Here is a 19,809-nt window from a genome sequence, read left to right as displayed (position 1 = left end):
CTTCGTAAACCCAAGAGACACAAGTCCTCATATGCCCCCATCTGATGTCACCTTTCCTGTTGTATCAACCAAATATGTAATCTTGCTGAAAAAAAAATCTTTCAACAAGGTGTGTTTTATTGCTCTTAATTATAAAACTCAATAAATCAGTCTCCTCCCAGACCAAAAAGAATTTCAGCCTAAGTTCCTGATTCTTGTTAAAAATTAATTTTTAATCACATTTAGTATGATACATTTAATTTCTTGCACCTTAAAAATGTTGGCTTTCTCCAAAATATGATTTGCCCAAAAGTGACACCCACACAACAAGTGGGTGGAAAGGTTAAAATTTTCTGTTTACAAACTGTCTTTGAACAGTCAATACACTTTACAAAATGTGTTTGGCACTGGGTGAATACAATGTATACACATCACAAAATGAGAACAACTTGTCATGATTTTATGGAATTGCTTTCACATAAATTATTTGTCAATTTTCTTTTTCCTTGTAATCCTTGGTCCAAATAAGTAATTAGGAAGGTACTGACTCCACTGAGTTTTGCATCGGGGGTTGCAAATATACATTCAGCATATGGAGCTGGCTAAATAAATCACAAATGCCTTCAGTATATTATTAATTTGTTAAATGCTTTGTTTTAATGCCTAAACTCTTTGAGAAATACTATTGTCCCTTCTTCATTCAGATCTAAATCCTGCTCACTTGTAAACAAAACACAAAAGTAAAGCATTGGACCAAAATTACATTTATTTTGTTATCTGGATACATCATGGCATTATCAGGGTTGGAGGAGACCTTCAGGGTCATCCAGTCCAATCACCAACCCAGCACCACCACAATCCCCCTACAGCACATCTCCAGAGGCCTCCTGAACACCTCCAGAGACAGCCACCTCACCACCTCTCTGCTGGAGCTGCTTGCACTTATTCCAATGCCTCACCACTCATTTAATGAGAAACATTTTCAAATATCTAATCTGACTCTCACCTGTGTCATCCTTTCACTGGAGACACGTCAGGAGATATCAACCCCCGCTGTATCCTCACCTCAGGGAGTTGTAGAGACACAGGATCCCCCCTGAGCCTCCTTTTCTCTGGGCTAACACCCCAGCTTTGTCGGCCACTCCTCACAAGATGTGTTTTCCAGAGCCTTCCCCAGCTCCATTCCCTTCTCTGGACCTTCTCCAGCACCTCGGTGTCTCCCTGGTGCTGCAGGGCCAGACCTGGGCACAGCACTCAAGGAGTGCCTCAGCAGTGCCCAGCACAGGGGACAGTCACAGCCCTCGTGCTGCTGGCCACAGTCTTGGTACACACCAGACGTCCTTGGCCTCGTTGGCCACCTGGGCACACACTGGCTCTTCACCTTAGTGCAGTGCCCTCAGCCCATCCACCCAGCCTGTCAAGAAGTCTCTGCAGAGAGAGATCAAAATGTGATCTCATACTTGGTAAAATATGGGAGAGCAACAGCATTTCTTGGGTTGGCTGCCATGAAACGCATCCCACTGATGACTTCCTTGCCATTTCCTAATTGTGTTGAGTAGCAGAGCAGGCGGTTTGTGGGAACAGCTGCTCACACACCATTGCAGAGGCTCGGGCACTGCCTGTTCAAAGGACATTCTGGCAGTCAGAGGCAGCTCCCTACCCCGGGCAGAAGGGCTCACCTTGCCTTCAGAAGGATGGCCAAGAGAGCTGCAACATAAACAAATAAACAAACACATTTAGGAGCCTCTCTGAGCTCTCAGCAGCTTTCTTGCTCTCACCTTGTGAAAGGATTTTCCTGATGTCCTACTGCTACTGCAGAGCTGTCTGAAAAGGGAGCTGCTGTGCACTCACAAGCCTTTGTAAAGGAACAGTTTCCATGAACAAAACTGCTGGCTGGGATTATTTATATTTGCAGTGGTCCACTGCACAGGGTCAAGGGCTTTTAAGTGTTGCTGAGAAGAGCATCTATTCCATGTGAAACCTCACAGAAGGAACCTGACACTTGGTATCATTTCTTACAGATATTGCAATACTCCCCCTGTATACCCTGCCAAAACATTTGCAACCAAGTGCATTTGACTGGAAACTTGGCATAGGACTTCTATTAATTATTTTCAATTTACTGAATAGGTAGATTAGTCAGGGAAAGCTCACAATATATATGGGCAAGTCAGTGAGCCAGTCTCTGGCAGATGCCTTGCCTCAGAATTAAAGTATTGACCTTTCAGGGCAGATAGCTTAAGGGAAATGGAAGTTTAACAACAGTGCTTCAATTGTTAAAATGTTGCAATCAAGTCACCACAGGTGAAGGCTCTCTCACCAAATGAAGACACTCTCAGCACACTGAAATGACAAGCTTTTAATACAGACTACAGTGTTTGGCTACTGCAAATAAAGGCAAAGAAAATGTGTACTTTCACATTAGATTGCACAGGTAAAGTGAACATCCAAAATCTGCAAAGAATTCCTCCAAATCTGAAAGAAAATCAGACGGAGAGGCTACAGGGAAAGGCCTGGAAAAGACATTTATCTTTTCTCACCCTGGATCTGCCTGGCCCCTGCCTGCCCCAAGGACAGACATTTGCTGAGGGAAACTGGCAGGGGAGATCATTTCACCAGACCTTTGGATCTGACAGCGTTACACGAGGGCAAATACCACCTACCACCAATGCTAGTTCAAAATAAAATCCTTCCCAGTGCTCAAACACGTGCTGCATTTTCTAAGAAGTGAAGAAAACCTTTCTCTCGTCCGAGCTTTGCTCCGTTCACAGCCAGGGCAGTGCTGGTGCTGAGGAGGTGCCTGTGACAGAAGCACAGTCTGCAGGGCTCGTTAGCATCCCCACGTTTGCAGATTGATCTGTTTGCTCTGAGCACTGCTCAGCTCATGCCACAGCTGTATTTCACTCCGTGCTGTGATGCCAGAACTGCTGTTACAGCCACGATATGAGATGCTACTTATGAAAGCAAGATTGTAGAGCAGAGTCATATTTTATGGCACAGCAGTTAAAACAGCTGGGAAATTCAGAAACCTGATAATGTGACTGTCAAATGCTTTTCCACATTTCCCAATTTCCATTCCTCTAATGAAAAATATTCCTTCTGCATTCACATCACACCTCTCTTTTTCTTTTATCACTTCCCATACATCACTCTTCCACTCTCTGGATGAATCAAACTTTTTTTGTCTAGGTACCTGAAGCCTGTCATGACCATCTAGTGCAGAAATGACAAGCAGAAATGCAGCCCAGGACATTGCACAGACTGTCACACACTCAGCTGGAAGGCCCCTTTTAACCCAGGCTATTACATGGTCTATGGTCCTCTTGGATTTGTTTTACTCTTCATGGAACCTGAGAGAAAATTTGCTTTTAAAAAATACTAAGCAGCTTGTTATGAAGTATTAATCAACTAATTTAATCATATTACTGGCAAATATTCACACTGCCTTCTAAATGATGGAAATCACCTTTAAGTGGTCTGCATTCAACAGCTAAAAAATGATATGATACTGAAATATTTTTAAAGCAGGAGTCAGAGTAACCAGAGACTGTTCTAGTTTATGTCAAAATAGCTTGAAACAAACAAAACTGTAAGATATTGCTCAGCACACAACCTTGCAAAGGTATTTCACTGTATACTAGTTTATTCTTACAAACCTAGACATTCTTTACAAGGAGAATAGTCACAGAATTTTTTAGATCATGCTGGATAGAAACAAGCACAGCTTATATAAATACTTTGGCAATTCTGATAGCCAAATAATCTTTCCTCAATTATTCTTTTAATTGTTATTTTTAAAATAATTAATTACTGTATTTTAGCTGTTCTTCTACTCTTATAATAGGAAGGTTAGATGATCCAGCACATACAGGATGTTATGTAACAATTCTGTGATGTCAAGTAGACTCAATGGATGTAAACATCTTTAAAGAGGCCTCCCTGGTTGGTTTAAATCTCTGTAAAGCAAAACACCAGCGCCATTCTAACTGCAGTACAAAATTGGATGTGATTGAGATCATCTGACCAGAGATGCCAGAACAGTTGTTTTATATAATGCATGTGAGCACAGCTGCTCACTTATCACAAGACCCGAGAGGAATGCAGCACACACCAAAGGACAGAGCTCTTTTAAAGGGCAGGGCCTTCCCTCCTGCCTCCACAAATCCCCTGGGTGGGGCACTTTCCCTGGGCCACTCACAGCACAGAAACTGTCCAGAGCATGACACAGGGAACTGGTACCCAGCCATCCCTCCCTGAGTGTTTTCACAGGGCAGGACATTCACTCTTATGTGGAATAACGCCATTAATGTCACCAAAGAGCTAAAGGGGTGCAGCCGGCCAGACCCATTTGCCAGGCACTCCTGGGCAACGAGCCTGCAGGAAAGCTCTCACTCACACACAGGGAGAAAGCCATTTCTAATCTACTTTTCACCTGGAACACCATATTATTGAGTGACCTCTGCAGCTGAGTCAAGACCACTAGGATGATATCAAGACCTACCCAAACACACCAAAATTTCAGTGTTACTGGGTACACATGACATACACAGTTTGATCAGCATCAGCCTTCTAAGAGAGGCTGCAGTGCAAGGTACCTAAACAGAAGGAAGCACATTTTCAGCAAGATTTTACTAACTTTCAACATGTGATCACTCTAATCCAACTGTGCTTCACAGGTTTCCATTTTGAAACCTACTTCAATACTTTGCTTCTCAGAATACATGTGAAAGGGAAGAAGTTCCACTAAACAAGATTTTTTTATTTGATTTGAAAATTACAGTGTGATAAATACAATTTTAAACCAACTTTTCCAGTAATTCTCATGGAATTTTCTGTTTTCTCTGTGGAAATTCTCCAGCTCATACAATGATCTTCTTCCATACGACATGTGCTTATATATTTAGGGTCGAATACATAAGATCTTTATGTCCAAAGCTGAGAGAGTGGATGGCAACACAACTCCTTCAGCCTCTGGGGTGCTCAGCAAACTGAAAAGAGTGAAGAAAATTGGCTGGTTCTAGCACAAATCAGATGTTAGTACTGAACTAAAACTGATTCTCTTGACTGAAGGCTGGACAACGCATAGTGACAGTGAGGAGGGAAGAAGAAAGGTAGATTTCGAAGACAACCTCTGCTGTCAGAAATCCAGACGCTTTATTCAGAGAGGGGGGAATCTGAGGGAGCAAAGGTGGGGCAGTGATATATGAAAGAAAAAGGGTTTGGCAGGGGCTTCATTTCTGTTCTCACGCAAGGCTGGGAACTCTTTGAATTCTTTTTTTCCCTACAAGGTGACTTTCTGTAAATTATGCACAAGATTCTACCCTTATGGCCCTATCATAAAAATACAAAGCCTCAATCAGATTTACATTAACGGGAGGATATCAGGCTGCTGTGCTCCTTCAGGTGCAATAATATCTATGTATCTAAACCATTCTTCCCAATCTGTTACCAACAAAAGGCTTATTTACAGTTCAAGTATTTGATTTTAACTTGTCTAGAACAATTTCCTTTCCATAGAGGTGAGACTGGAAGGTATAGAGGGTGCAGGAAACTGAAGAAAAAACCTCCAGACTGGGCTTTGCCGTAGGGGATGTTGCCCTCTGGCCTGGTTTCTGGCAAGCTGTAATAATGTAACCTGACTGTCAACTCCCCTGACCTGTGGCTATTGTCACATACTGTCCCAAATCATCCACAAGATGCTGAATGAACTCGTCATAACTTATTTCTGTTATGCAACCACATGAAGAGGACAACTCTGTGTCATGGTCTGACGGCCAAAATAACTGCAGAAATGACTCAGTATCCAGGGAAAACTTTCAAGCCCACAAAAAACATTATATTTTCCTGGAAAACAACTTTTAAACTCTGACTAATGTATTCTCCTCTTTCTTTTATTTTTTTTTAATGTGCCCATACAGGACTTGAAGCTCTGGATGCTCCTGGGCACTGAGAACAATGTGAGGTGAAGACTGCCTGAGCAACTGGGAACTCAGGCAGGACAGCACACTGTTATGTGATGTTTTGGGAACCCTTTGAGGAAATGTAGCAGTCCAGACACTTCCTTTTTTCCCAGGCAGTCCATATTGCCAGGGCACCTATTCAGTGTCCTGGAAGGACTGGAGCTTGGCCCCCAGGGGATCTGCTTCTGCAAGCCCAGCTCAGACTGCCTGAGCCATCCCGCAGCCTGGCTTTGGGTCCCACGTGCTCCTGGCCAAACCAGGGAGAGCATTCAGGAATCGTGGCCCTCACACAAACCTAAGAAAAGCAAAGCTCCTCTCTCTTGTCCCTCCATTCCAGATGGAAAGCCCCTGACACCACATCCAGAAATGTACCTGCAGTGAAGCAAAACCAGGTGAAAGTGGACCCCAAGTGTAACTGAATATTAAGAACAAGACTGTGCTTCCCCACCATGGTAACAATTGTGGTTGACTACCCAAAAGTGGGAAAATATATATCGCCCCCAGCTAAAACTCACCTAGAACTTTCCCCTAGAAAGATAAACATCAATGAATGTGACAGAGAAAGTTTAAATTGGTAAAAACATTCTGATACATAGTTCTCATTTTGTTTCAGGCTACTTCACACTATTCCAATGTCCTGCGCCAAACAGCCCCCACATTCTAGGTACACATCATAGGAATGTCACAGAATTGACATAAGAAACTTTGACATAGAGCTTAACACAAAACAGCAGCTGAGCATGCTGCAGGAAGGTATGGACAATCTCATTTTGTTGGAAACAGCTTTTCACCTTGTACTAAAGAGGTCAGGAAGCCTGAGAACCAAGGCGCTCTACTCTGGTTTGTTTGCCATGGGGGAAGCCTTGGCCAAACTCTTTTCCCTCTCTCTTTATCAGTGTATGTGCTCCTGAGATTCAGCAGCACAAAGACACAGAGAGAATTTCTGAGATTTGTAGTGTGCCTTGAAACATTCAAAAAACCACCACTGCTCCAGTCCTGACTTCCACTAGCCACAGTGAGAAAATTACTGTATATGATTACCAAAGCCATGGAGCTGCTAAAGACAAGATGTATTGTAATAGAAGAGCAGGAACTTTAACTGCCTGAGCCAGCAAGGGAAACTCTTTTCCCACTGACATGGCCTGCAGCTATGTATGGATGCAGCACTTTGTTTTCTCCAGAGCAGTGGTGACATTTTAGATCATCTGTTGTGCTATAAATGGAACACTGTGATCTGCTGAACGTTTTCTACCTGGAAGGCCATTTCCTGGTGCCTGAGTCATTAACTTCCTTGGATGACATTGCCACATCTGGAATGAAAAGGTGTAACGTGCTGCTAATTTACGAGGCTGCTGTGCTCCAGGTATTTTAAACTGCTCAGGTGTGAATAGCAAGGCTGGCTGGTGTTTGAAATCCTTTCAGCAGTAGTAGCTCACTGTGGGTGGCATTTGAATTCCTTGTCTCTGAACTGGAGGAACATGGATTTGACAGATGGAACACTCAGTGGATCAGGAGCTGTTTGGATGGTTTCACACCAAGAGTTGTGGTCAATGGCTTGATATCCACAGGAAAGGAGCAACACATGGATATTCGCAGGGGTCAGCTCTGGGACTGGCACTCTTCAACATCTCTGTCAAGAAACATACAAGTTCTGCTGTACTGATTTTACAACTATAGCTATTAAATTATTCAAATCTAAACAAGACACATGCCAGACTGTCAAAACACTCAAGAAGGAGCTTTTTTCAAGTTCAAGTCTGCAGCTACATGTCCTCCATGTAGGCTGGCAATCAATAAACACGAGAACAAGAAGTCAAGAAGTCTCTTGGGTAACACCTCATACTCCAGTGCTCACCCCTTTGGCTGGGAGGAAGAAGAGTCCTCTCCTAACTAATCCCAATTCTCTTCTTCCAAAATATAGAATGTAAATGAGTTTAGCTGCAGATAATGATGTTTCTGTTATTAGTAACACCCTGAATAGCTTCAAACCCTGATAGGGAATTTAACTCCTGGGGACTTGGCTTAGCAGGATCTCCTTTTATGCACCCTGCTCAGTGCAGAGTGTAAAATGGCTTCATGTCCTCCCCAGGGACACTGGTAGGCCTGCACGCTTCATCACAGGCTATTACACACTCAAATTCACTGGGCTGAGCAGCTGTGGACAATATATATAACTTCAAAACATCCATGAAGCTCTTCAATCTGTCTGCAATTATTCAACTGTAATTCTGAAGGCATTTGCTGACAGAAAATAAGAATTTGCCATTAAATCCTTTTCTTCTGTGTTGTTTCTCTGTCTGTCCAGAGGGGCTGAAACAGAGGCTTTCAGTTTAGGTTTTAAGACACAATTTTATGGTGTAAATAAGCTGGCCAGCTTGAGTTGCAGTGGAAGCAGCCTCCTGAGCCAGTAACCTGGGTAGGAAATGTTTTTTATCCTCACAAAAATGGCCTCATTCCTAATGGCCAGGACTTGCTGGGGTTAGCAGTAGGAATAAAACCCCCAGTCTGTGCTGGGGCTACAGCAGGGATAAAGCACAGCCTCTCCCCCAGCTACAGGATTACCCTGGGGTTTGTGTCTCCCGTGCCAACCATTCTCACTCTGGAGAGGAGGCACTGCCAGGGGTGCAGCCTCCCTGGAGCTGCTCCTCCTTCTGCCATACCACCACAGAGACTCCTTCCCTTCAGGAGAGTTCTTAAACTTGGAATAAATCTGGGCCTAGCTATTCCAATTTGCTGAGTCCCAGAGCAAGAGGATATTAAAGGGGACATGTAGTCTTGAAAGGACTTGCAGCATGTTTGCACTTGATTTTTTTTTTTTTTTCTGTAACAAGGGGGTATTCACAGGAATTGAAATTTCATTTAAATATGGATTGTGGTGAAAGCGATTTTTTAAATTATAAGCACTTGAATAAGTTTTAAATATTTTCAGAATGTTTCCTTTTATTTCATGAAATTAATGTTATACTTCCTTGCATTCACTTTCCATTGAATAACTTAGACATTTCTAAATAGAAGGTAGAACATTATATTTAAAACACTCATAATTTCTTTCCTCTCAAAAAATCTGCTTGGTAAAATTAAAAAAAAATTAGCTGAGCTCTGTGCTCTTCCTGGCTTTGGAACACAAAGTTCTCCAACTGTGGAATTTCCTAAAAGCCAAAGGAAGTGCTGCCAAAATCTTCACTGCCTCTTTTGAAAACATATAGTTCATGCAGTTCAATAGATTTCCATCAATTTGATCAGATAACATTGTCATCTAATTAATTCTAGAGAAATTCCTGTGCCTTCAGCAGAGACTTGGCTGAAGATTGAGGCTTTCTTTAGTTAATATAAAGACAAACCAGTTTATTATAATGTTCCTTGGGGTAATAAATCCACAATGACCTTAACCATGATTTTTTCTGTCAGTTCAAAAACAAAGTCTTCATTCTTGGTTAGCCAGGTGATTTAGTGTGTTCTTCAACTGCCCAGCAACAGATTATTTCATTTATGCCTTCCATTTGTTCTTCCAACATCGCTGATCCAGGTAATAAAGAACCAGGTTCACAGCAATTATCCCTGGTTAATCCTTCGTAATTTTCTACATGTTAAATCAGGGATATTATGCAGAATAGCATTTAATGCAGTACCTTCCCTGTGTGCATCAGGCAAACTCAAAAAAAAAAAAATGACCTTGACTGACACATAGGCCATTTCATATTCCAATACTCTAAAAATACCTCACTTAGAAGCATGAGGTAGATGCAGACAATGACTCTTATCCTTCCATGTAGCTGCTGGTTTCCACAACACACTGATGATACTTTTACCAAAATGCACTCCCTCATGACAGGAAAAAACCCTAAATGTCAGAAGTTGCCCCCAGAGGCTGTTTGCACACAGGCAAACCTTGTTTGCATACAGGTACCTTGTGTTGTCCTTCATTACTCACCTGAAATACGTTCTGCTCTACTTGACCAATGTTCAATGCCAAAATTGGTTTTCTCCCAAGTGATGTTTCTTTTTTAGACTTTGTTTTTACAGATAGTCTGAGGAAATTGAACCCTGATGACAAAAGAAGGCAAGAGGGGTTGTAGGTTTAATTCAGAGCTAAAGAGATCCAAGTCTTTTATTTGGTTGTAGGTTTAGTTCATAGCTAAAGAGATCCAAGTTTTTATTCCTCATCCTTGTCACGGATGACATCAGAAACACTGAGCGGCAATGGCACAGACTCACAAAATCCCAGAATGGTTGAGGTGGGAAGGGACCTCTGGGGACAATCTTGGCCAAGCCCCTGCTCAGGCAGGGTTACCTGGACCAGGCTGTGTCCAAACAGCTCCTGAATATCCCTGAGGGTGGAGACTCCACGGCCCCCTGGGTGACCTGTGCCACTGCTGGGGCACCCTCACAGTGAAAAAGTGATCCCTGGTGTGCAGAGGGAGCTTCCCATGCTTCCCATGCTTCCCATGCTTCAGTGTGTGCCCATGGCCTCTTGGCATGTCACTCACAGCAGGGAAGAGAGCCTGCCCGCTTTCTTTACATCCCCCCTGGAGATATTTGCAGGTGAGGGGATCCCCCTGAGCCTTCCCCTCTCTGGGCTGGCAGTCCCAGCTCTCCCAGCCTTGAGAGCTGCTCCAGGCCCTGCAATCCTCTCAGAGGTCCTTCATCATCCCTTTATCATCCTTAATCATCTGGATCCTCTGCTGGACTCTCCAGGAGCTCTGTCTTGACTGTCATTTCAGTTATTAAACTTTTTTTCTGGCAGTCAGAGAACACAACTGGGATAAGAGACTGTGATCTCAAGAGCACAAAGTAAAAATATACTAAAAAGAAGACAAAGAAGAGATTCACACCAAGGTGAAGCAAATTTGTCAGGTGACCATCATCTTTTGTTCTACCTCAACAAGAAACTTAACAGCACACAAAAAATGTTACTTTAAGAGTGTCCTCCAGTGCCTGCTAGGGAGTGACTATTGGAAGGTGACATTTTCTTTTTCTTGTGACTGGTTATGTGCCCTGGGAAATGTAAAAATATCACCAAGGTATGCATAAGAGAGGAGTTAATTAGTTTAACTTCCTGATGGGAATATATTAACAGTGTAATAAGATGCTCAAATACTCTTTTTATGATTGTCCCTGCCAAAATAGTTGTTGGAAAGATTTTTGTAATACAGAAACTTTCATCCTCCATATGGAGATCCAGCTGCTGACTCTGATCTTTGCATGGCAGAGGTCACTGCAAACATTGAGCCTCTAGAGCTCAGAAGTGGCACCTCTGAGCCTGTGACCGCAAGGATCCTGTGTCAGGATCAATATTTATAGACAGCTTTCTCCCAGATTCCTCTACAAACCCAAAGGGATTAATTTCCCTGGATCAATACACTATCCTTTGACAGGCAGAAATTTTTTTTAATGCCATCCAGTGCTTTCGTTTTTAAAACTCTTTTGTAGCTAAGTTCAAATGCAATTTGTCCTGCACAGTCATTGCCCCAAGTGGACAATATAATTAATCATCTTTTCTTATGTATTTGTGGCTTTAAATGACTTTTAGCTAAACACTCTTACCCTAAGTCTCCCCTTGATTAAGCCTGAACATATAAGCATGAATTTTATTACTGTGTCTCTCCTGTCAGCCAGAATGTCACTTTGGAATTTAATCTAGTGAAAACAAAGTAATATGTTGATTTCCCCACTGTTCTAAAATATGCAACCTATTTTCCATTTGAAATAATTTTTAAAATATATTTTTGGATAGATGGAATGATCAGGACATTTTCCTACAAATTGCTTTCTAAAATCACACACAAAATACCCTCCTGCTTACATACTGAATATGAGGAATGTAGAATTAGATTCCCTAGAATAAAAACTTAAATCAACTTCCAGCTTCTTTGCAACTGTCTAGACAAGAAAAATTTTCTCAAAAAGTCCCACTAACCTTAGGATCATCACTTAAAAGGACACTGTCTCCTAGGCTATTTATATTTTTATCTGCATCTGATAAAAATCTGTGGGTAGGACACACAGTTTAGTTCCTATTTCCCTGCTTTAAAAAGCCAGATAATCACATTTAGCTGAATTTTTTCCCTCCAAAAAAAGCAATTTACAAACCATGAAAAAACTAATATTTGAGCAGCATAGGCAGCACTGTGTTACGGTACATTATTTCAGATTTGCAAATAGGAAGGACTGTAAAACCTTCTTTTCTTCAGGTGACAAAGGAATGATGGAAAATTTCCAATTATTTCAGGAGATCAAGCATCCCTTTTCAATGCCAGGGGTTTTTCACATTTCTGTATCATTGTCTTGGCTGATACAGCCACCTTGTAAGTAATTGCTTGCATTAAACAATTATAAAAACTTCGGAAGATACCAAGAAAAATGTCTGGGGAAATAAAAAAAAAATCCAAATAAAGTAAAATTTAATAATAAAACCTTCTGTCGCTGCACATCCCCAAGTTCCCATATTATTTTGCTGATTCATTTATAAGATTATATATTAAACAGCTATCTTTTTGAAAGGCCTTTCTGGTGCAAAATAAATTAACTTGTCACATAAATTACTCTCATTTTGCAGCTTTTCTAAATGATTAAATCTTGTTACCAAAAAAAAAAAAAAAAGCAAATATTGAAAAATACAGAAGACAACAACAAAAAGCATAACAAAATTACCCTGTGGGGGGAAGAGAGCTTCCCTGCTTTCCAACACTCATCAGTCATAGGAGATGTGCCCAGGAACCAAGATCTTCAAGCAGACCCACTTCTCATTTTGGGAAAAGATCTTTTCAAAGTGAGCAGGTCTGTTTTAGAGAGCACCAGGCTGAGGTACAGCTTGTACAGACCTGGCACTGTTTTTTTGTTTGTTTTTACCACAAACAGCAAAAAATGCTGTCATGGACTCCTTGGAAAATCTCTCCCTTAACTGTCCCACAAGGAAGGAAGCTGTAGGATGAATTTATGGGCACCTGGTCACTGTTGGGCTGTCCTAGAAAATCAGACCTGGTGCCATGACTGCAGGGAAAATCCTCAGCAGCAGCAGCAGCAGCAGCAGCAGCCTGGGTGTTCTGTTCTGCAGCATCCCTACAGCTGCTCGTGCTGAGTGCTGCTGTGCCAGTGCTGCTCATCTGCTCAGCTTCTGCTCATCCCCTGATGTTGATTCTGCTCATCTCCTGATTCAGGGATGGGTTACAGCTCAGCTCTAACAGCCATACCCTGGATATTCATCTTCCAGCAGAAAACCAGCTTGATTTGAAATAATTAAAGCACTTCTGCATATTATTTATTGTGAAGGAAGAAGTTCCTTAACTTGTTCGGGAACTTTCAGTCTTTACTGTTTGTCTGGCAGGTTTTGATCACTTTATCTTGGCAGAATTACAGTCCCATGACTCCCAGGCTGTCTGGTTCTAATAACCAGCCAAGCTGTCAAGTAACACCTTGTGTATCTCCTACCCATTGTGGTTCCAATGACTTTTATACATGCTCTGCTTCTTCCTGAGCACTCTTCTATTCTGAAACATTAATACAATTAATATATTTTCAAATCAATTCATGTCTAGCTTAGGCTGATGAACATATTAATCTGTAAAACTGATGCACTTTAATATGAAGTCTTTGTCTTTTCTTACTGGTTATTAACCAATTACATGTTACTGATGCTTTTTCATTCTGAAAAAAATTAAAAGATAAACAATAGCTGTTGTGACAGCCAACTTAACCATCTAGCACCATCTTGAGGTTAAACAGCTCTTGACATTCTAAAATAAATGGACATTCCTTGATTAGCTCACCAGAAGCTCTAGAGTGATGCAGAGATTTATTTTTACAGACAAAAATTATAAAAGCACAGCAATTGTAAGACAAACATTCTATAGATTTTTTTTCTTTGCTTCCTTGCATAGAATTTAGCCCAATTCTGTTAATTCTGCTGGTGATTAAGCCTAAATTTATATTCCTAAGGAAGAGTGGGATACTGCACATCTTTTTAGCTTCTCTGAACACTGCACTCTGAAAGTTCTAAAGTTCAGACCTTTATAAACCAGTTCTCCCACAAGTACTTTCCCTTTTCACTGGGATTAATTTTAAAGTTCACTTCTAGACAAAAACGTACCTTTACAAAGTATCCTTACTCTAAAGGATGCTGGTCCACAATCATCTTTAATGCATTTCCAACTGAAAATATCTAGGAAAGACTGGATGTGATGTTTTATTGGAGCATAATGGACGTGTCAGATAAAGCTGCCCATCCTATGTTTGAAGTTAATTGTAACACCAGAGCATCGCTACAGTTATGAGAAGGGGAGGAAGGCTGGGGCCTTTCCAAGAATCAGAGAGGAAACTGTGCTTTCTCCAGACAGACTTGCCAACTTTGAGACTTTCTAAAAAATCCAAGCATTCACTTGTATGGTAATGAGAGGCTGAAGTAGACATTGGCTGTATGCTTATTTCAAACAAACCTGATGGTGAATCCTGTGCCACTGGGCTGAACTCCTGAGGAAATTCATGAGTCTGTCATGAGAATTCAAGTGAACACAACCCCAGTTTTATGAGCACCTCACATCAATAGCCACTCAAATAATCTTTGCGGTGTCCAATGTTGTGTTAGCATGTTTAGAGACCCAGCGCTAGGAAATTGCAACACTTCCAAGAGCTCCTATTTTCATTCAGTTGAGGATACAGGAAAGATAGAGAATCCAAAGCAGTTTACCTTTAATAAGGAAATAGGAGCTTTTAGGACTCGGAGGACTGCAAAAATATGTGATTTCCATAGCACCAGATATCAGCACTTTGTGCACTCTGCTATTTCAGCCTCAAAACCTGCCTGCAAATGCAGACTGAAGGAAAAGTTAATGGATTTTAAATACCCCTGGCCTTCTTGCAGTGTCCACATGATGATGTTCAGTTCTGGAAGGGGTGACATTTCCATGAAATACATGGAAGTATTTAATCACGTGTGAATCTGTGCATTCCCAACACAACACATCAAACCTTAATGTCCATTGCTGTACTTTCATTTTCTACCTCATGGTCCTGGGAAATGTCCTTCCTCTTACAGTGATGTACACTTAGAACAGGAAGGTTGATCTTGCTAAAACACCTCCAGTGGTTTGGCTTACAGGATTCAGTACAGTTTAACATGAATTATACCTGGACATTTTCCACAACAAAGATAATCGCCTTGTAAAAACCCATTACAGCCATTGCCAATGTCAGGGGATTGATTTAAAGTCAACCTTGATGGTAACCACTGCATTCCAGAAAGACAAATGCAAAGCAAATGCAAATGCAAAACAAAATACACCACAATCAATAACAGCAAGAGACAGTTCCTTCTGGGGAAGGCAGCCCCTGGAGACAGGGACCCATTTTCCTGAGGCAGCAGATAAGTAAGACAAGGGAAGCAGAAGAAAGAATGTCTAACTACTCTCCTGCCAGAGTTTTTGGAAGTTCTGTCAGGATTTGTGTCAGTGCTTTGAGGAAACTGAGCAGGGTGTCTCTCAGATCACAGCAAGAGATGAAATCCATAGGGAGAGCAAGGAAAACATTCAAAGAAAATACAACTCTTGCTACATATCCAGAAACTTACAGGGAAAGTGGCCGAGACACTTCTCCTGTGAATGTGAAAATCCACTTCCTGCTCAGCCATAATCCCAGGACCCAGGCCTCTAAATGCAGTTAAACAGCTCTATTTGTAGCTCTTCTAGACTTAGGTCAGACAGCAAGAGAAACTGAATGGCACTGAAAGCCCTTTTTGATAGGTTTTGTCAAAATACCTGCAGCAGCACTTCAAACTTTCAAGTGACAGTATTAGGGAAAATTCCATGAAAGCTTCTTCCCAAAGGAGCTGTTCAAAACATCTTGGAAATGACAAGCAAAAGGATAAACAGTCCAGCATTTTCAGGGACAGTAATTGCCTCTCCTGTTAATTCACACTACAATCAAGTGGGAAAACTGAGAATGTGGGGCAATGCTTGAGCCAGTGTTGGGTCTAAAACTCCAGAGTGAAGATGTGCATCTGAGTCGACACTTAGCCCATCTTGTAACATAAGCCTTGAAAGGCAGCACTGTACAGGAACTTCATCTATTTCTGACTCTGCCCTGAACTCCTTTTAACCCCCCCACACCTCCTGGCTCCCTCCCTCCCTTTTCTGTCACATCCATGTTGGCTGTGTATTTTCCAGAAGAGCAGCTGTTTGTGTGCCCTGCTGGGGAATGGGCCCTGGCCTCCAGGAGCACTCAGACACTTTGACTATATTGTCTTGAAATCACCAGTCATGAGACTGGAGGAATCCTTGTGTAATGTCTTGTCTGTGTGTCTTCATCACATCAATGACTTATAAATTATGGATGAGGGAGTTAGGGAGAGAGCAAGCACATATATTTAGAGACAAGGCCAAATTACAGTGTTGACACTTGTTACCTATTGATATTTCTTGGTTATGTCCATGCCAATCTAATTCTTTCCTAATTGATCAATTTAGACATTGAAAATTAAAATTACTTTTCCTGTGCCAATTGTTCTTGTTCCATCTTGTATATGACAACAAAAATGCTCAATATTTTAATTCCAACAGCCACTAATCAGTGTTGTTTTCTTTTATGAAGAAAACCATTTTCAAAGCAACAAAATGTTGTCTGAGACAACAGAAACTTGGAGCTCCCTGGCCAGCACAGTAAAGTGTTATTTGGTCTTCATTGAGATAATTTATTTGATGTATATTATACTTGCTGAAAGGCAAATGCACTTTAGCATTGCAGCTTGTCTCTGAACAGGTCACTTCATTCTGCTAAAAGCTTTAGACCACCTATTTTTAGCAAAACAAAAGAAAATGTGTAGGTCAGATCAAGGGCAGGAAGCAAAAGGGCAGGTCCCCAAAGGCAGCTGCCAGGGTTAGGTACCACCAGAACTTGCAGCCTGCTTTAAAGGAGCAACAGAGCTCTTCTGGGGGCAATTCCTCATGGAAGGGATGGGCACTGAGTCAGGCAGAGCTGCAGCCTGCCAGGGCAGCCAAGGGCACCTTCTGACACAGAGCCACTACATGAGGGAGCTGCCACTCCAGGGCTTTTTCTCTTCACCTTTTTTGTGATAATCAGAGCTTGACCACGGCTGCAGCTGAGCCACCAGGTGGGATGAATAAGGGACAAAGCAAAATCACTGACTTGACACCCTGCTTATTGAGGGTTACAGTGATCACCAGGCTGTTCATCGGTTGTTTGGTGTTTCTTCAACATATGCCTTAAAAACCAAAGGACAGGGGAAGGTTTCATGGCTAGCCCAGCAAATTTCACCTGATCACCAGGAACAGCAGCAAGGTTAGTGCACCTCCTTCCTGTATGTGCACACCATCCCTGAGAGTTCAAAACCTGCCTTCAGAACCTGGGTCTTACACAGTGACATCTGAGTGAAAGGCAGCACACAGGTGGCACACAGGTGGCACCCTTGGGTGGTCTGACTGCTTTCCCCAGGACTTGCACTCTGCTTCCTGATCTAAGAGGCTCCACTGGCTGCAACTGCCTTGTCCTTATACCCCATTACACCGAGGTCCACATCAGTAGGAGGGACATCACTGAAAGCTCTCCTGTGGCTGAGAGCTCTGAGGAAGCCCATTCATTTGGGAAGTACCCCAGGAGTACATTTAGGAAACCTCAGGATCCCTGTGTAGCCCTTTCCCAATGCCCAGCCACAGCTGGAACAGCTCCTCTCCTGGAGAGCAGCAAGCACACAGGAATTAGCCACACGCTGGTGCAAGGCAGCCTCTCAGAGAGCAGGCAGGAATTTGTGTGCTTATTCGGGATCATGTCCTCAAAACTGCTGCAGAAATGAATGTCCTGGGTCTGATCTGAGGCCCATTAGATGTTACTGGGTCATTTCCATGGCTTTCAGCAGGCAGCAGCTCATATCTTATTGCCATTTGGAGAAGCAGATGAAAGTTAGCTATTTTACACAATCTGTATAAATTAACATTATTTGTGGGATAATAGTCAGAGAGCCCAGACTGTTTTTTAACATCAATATGAAAGTCTCCTGCCCTGGCATCATTCTAGGGCTGTGGCACAGCATGAGTGGGAGAGACAACACACTTTTGAAAGGCCTCTTCTGCACTGACCCTCCCCACACACCTGAGTCCTCTCCCCCACCTGGCCGATGCCTAATTGGATTCCTGCAGATAATGGGTATTATTTCTACTGGCGATCACCTTTCCTCAGGCCTGACTCTCACCTTCATGAGCCTCAGCTGCTGCCTCCGAGGAGAGGAGCAGGCAAGGTGAGGCTCAGATCAGCGTTCCCCCAAGGAAAGTCTCATTATCACAGAGGCAGGAGCAGCAAGCTGATCACACAGCCATTAACAGCCCTGAAAGTCCCCTGCCAATTACCTGCACGGGAAGAGATGGATCTTGTGTGCTAACAAAACAATATCAGGCTTAGCAGAGAGAAGGCATAAAAAGATGCTTTTCTCCTGCCAACTGTTTTCAAAGCTCATCTTGAAACAAGTGACAAAGCAGTAGTTATTGTACAACAGATTGTGTGGTTGCCATGAAAACAGAAAGTTTCAGCACTCTCAGCTATCATTAGGATGCTCACTGGCACTCTGAATCTTGATAGTTCCAGGGTACAAAACAGGAACCCCAGTGGGACCATCTACCCAGTAATTTACATGGAGCTGTGTAGGAGGCCAATATTTCAAGCAGACTTCGTGTATGTGTTCAGGGTAAATCTAGGAGCCTAATAAGCTGTAAAAATGTATATCATCTGTCCTTCACGGGTAAGGCTAATATCCTCTGATGATAATTTCTAAAATGAGTTCTGAACACTGAAGTTTTAAATTGTTGTGAAAAGCAATAAAACCACTCAGAGTGAGCATATCAAATTAATGTGTGATAATCCCTCCCTTGCTGCAGCAAGATTTTATTTTTAAGTGGCATTTTAAAAATGTCTTCTGTGAAGAATAAAAACAGTAGGGATGTGATAATACCCCACCAACAGAGGGGGAAAAAAATCCCTGTCCAAATTTGCAAAGCCAAAATTTGTTCTTTTGAGAGCAGGATGCATTTTTCAGTGACAGCGTGCAGAGGCAAAAGAGAAAAGGCTATCCTGGGAGCAGTGCTGTTCAAAAAAGGTCTCAGATATCCTTCTGGCAACCCTGAAACACATCCCTATTCTTTCCTGGTCTGTGGAGAGCAGCACCAATGTGTTTCCATATGTAAACCATGCTGCTCTTCCATGGAGAGAGGTCAATAAGAGAAATATATATTCCTGAGCTTCAAATATTTCTTCTGCCTTGGAAGATGGCACCACTTCTTGCCTGCAAAGGAAAGTGCTTTTTGAGGACGACATTAATTCTTGTTCTCTCCATAAATAACTGGCTCATATTTATTTTCTATACTGGTTTTTTTTCACCGGGGTATAATAAGAGGGCTTTGAGAGCTTAAATTCCCTAATTCCAAGGGTGTTGTAAATAAAACAAAAATCTGAGGAAGTTGTGGGTGAGTGAGTAACATGTAGCTGGTTTAACTTAAAGAGTTTAATTTCCATCACAAATCTTAGCAGGAAAGCATCAGGACATATCTAACAGTTCTTACTGGCCTGTGGCTCCAAACAATATATTTCATATATCTCAGCTTTTAGGCTGGGTGCTTCACTGCAGTTTGCCACTGAAAATTTGGCACATCTTCTGTTTGACATTTATTAGACATAAGCTAATAGTCTCATCCTCAAGTACAGAAGACATTATAGAAAAACATCTAATATGAGAAAGATGTTGCAGTATAGAACAACTGATCCTCTACCCTTTTCATAAGCAGAAATTAGAGATTTCCCAATATGTTCCTTGCAAAGTTGAGAAAACTGTGTAAAAAGATGGAATTACCTTTCTCTGATTCACTGAAAAATAACA

Source organism: Onychostruthus taczanowskii, unplaced genomic scaffold, assembly GCF_017590055.1.
Source record: "Onychostruthus taczanowskii isolate IOZ18803 unplaced genomic scaffold, ASM1759005v1 scaffold19, whole genome shotgun sequence".
NCBI classification, from domain to species: domain Eukaryota; kingdom Metazoa; phylum Chordata; class Aves; order Passeriformes; family Passeridae; genus Onychostruthus; species Onychostruthus taczanowskii.
This window is presented reverse-complemented; position numbering follows the sequence as displayed.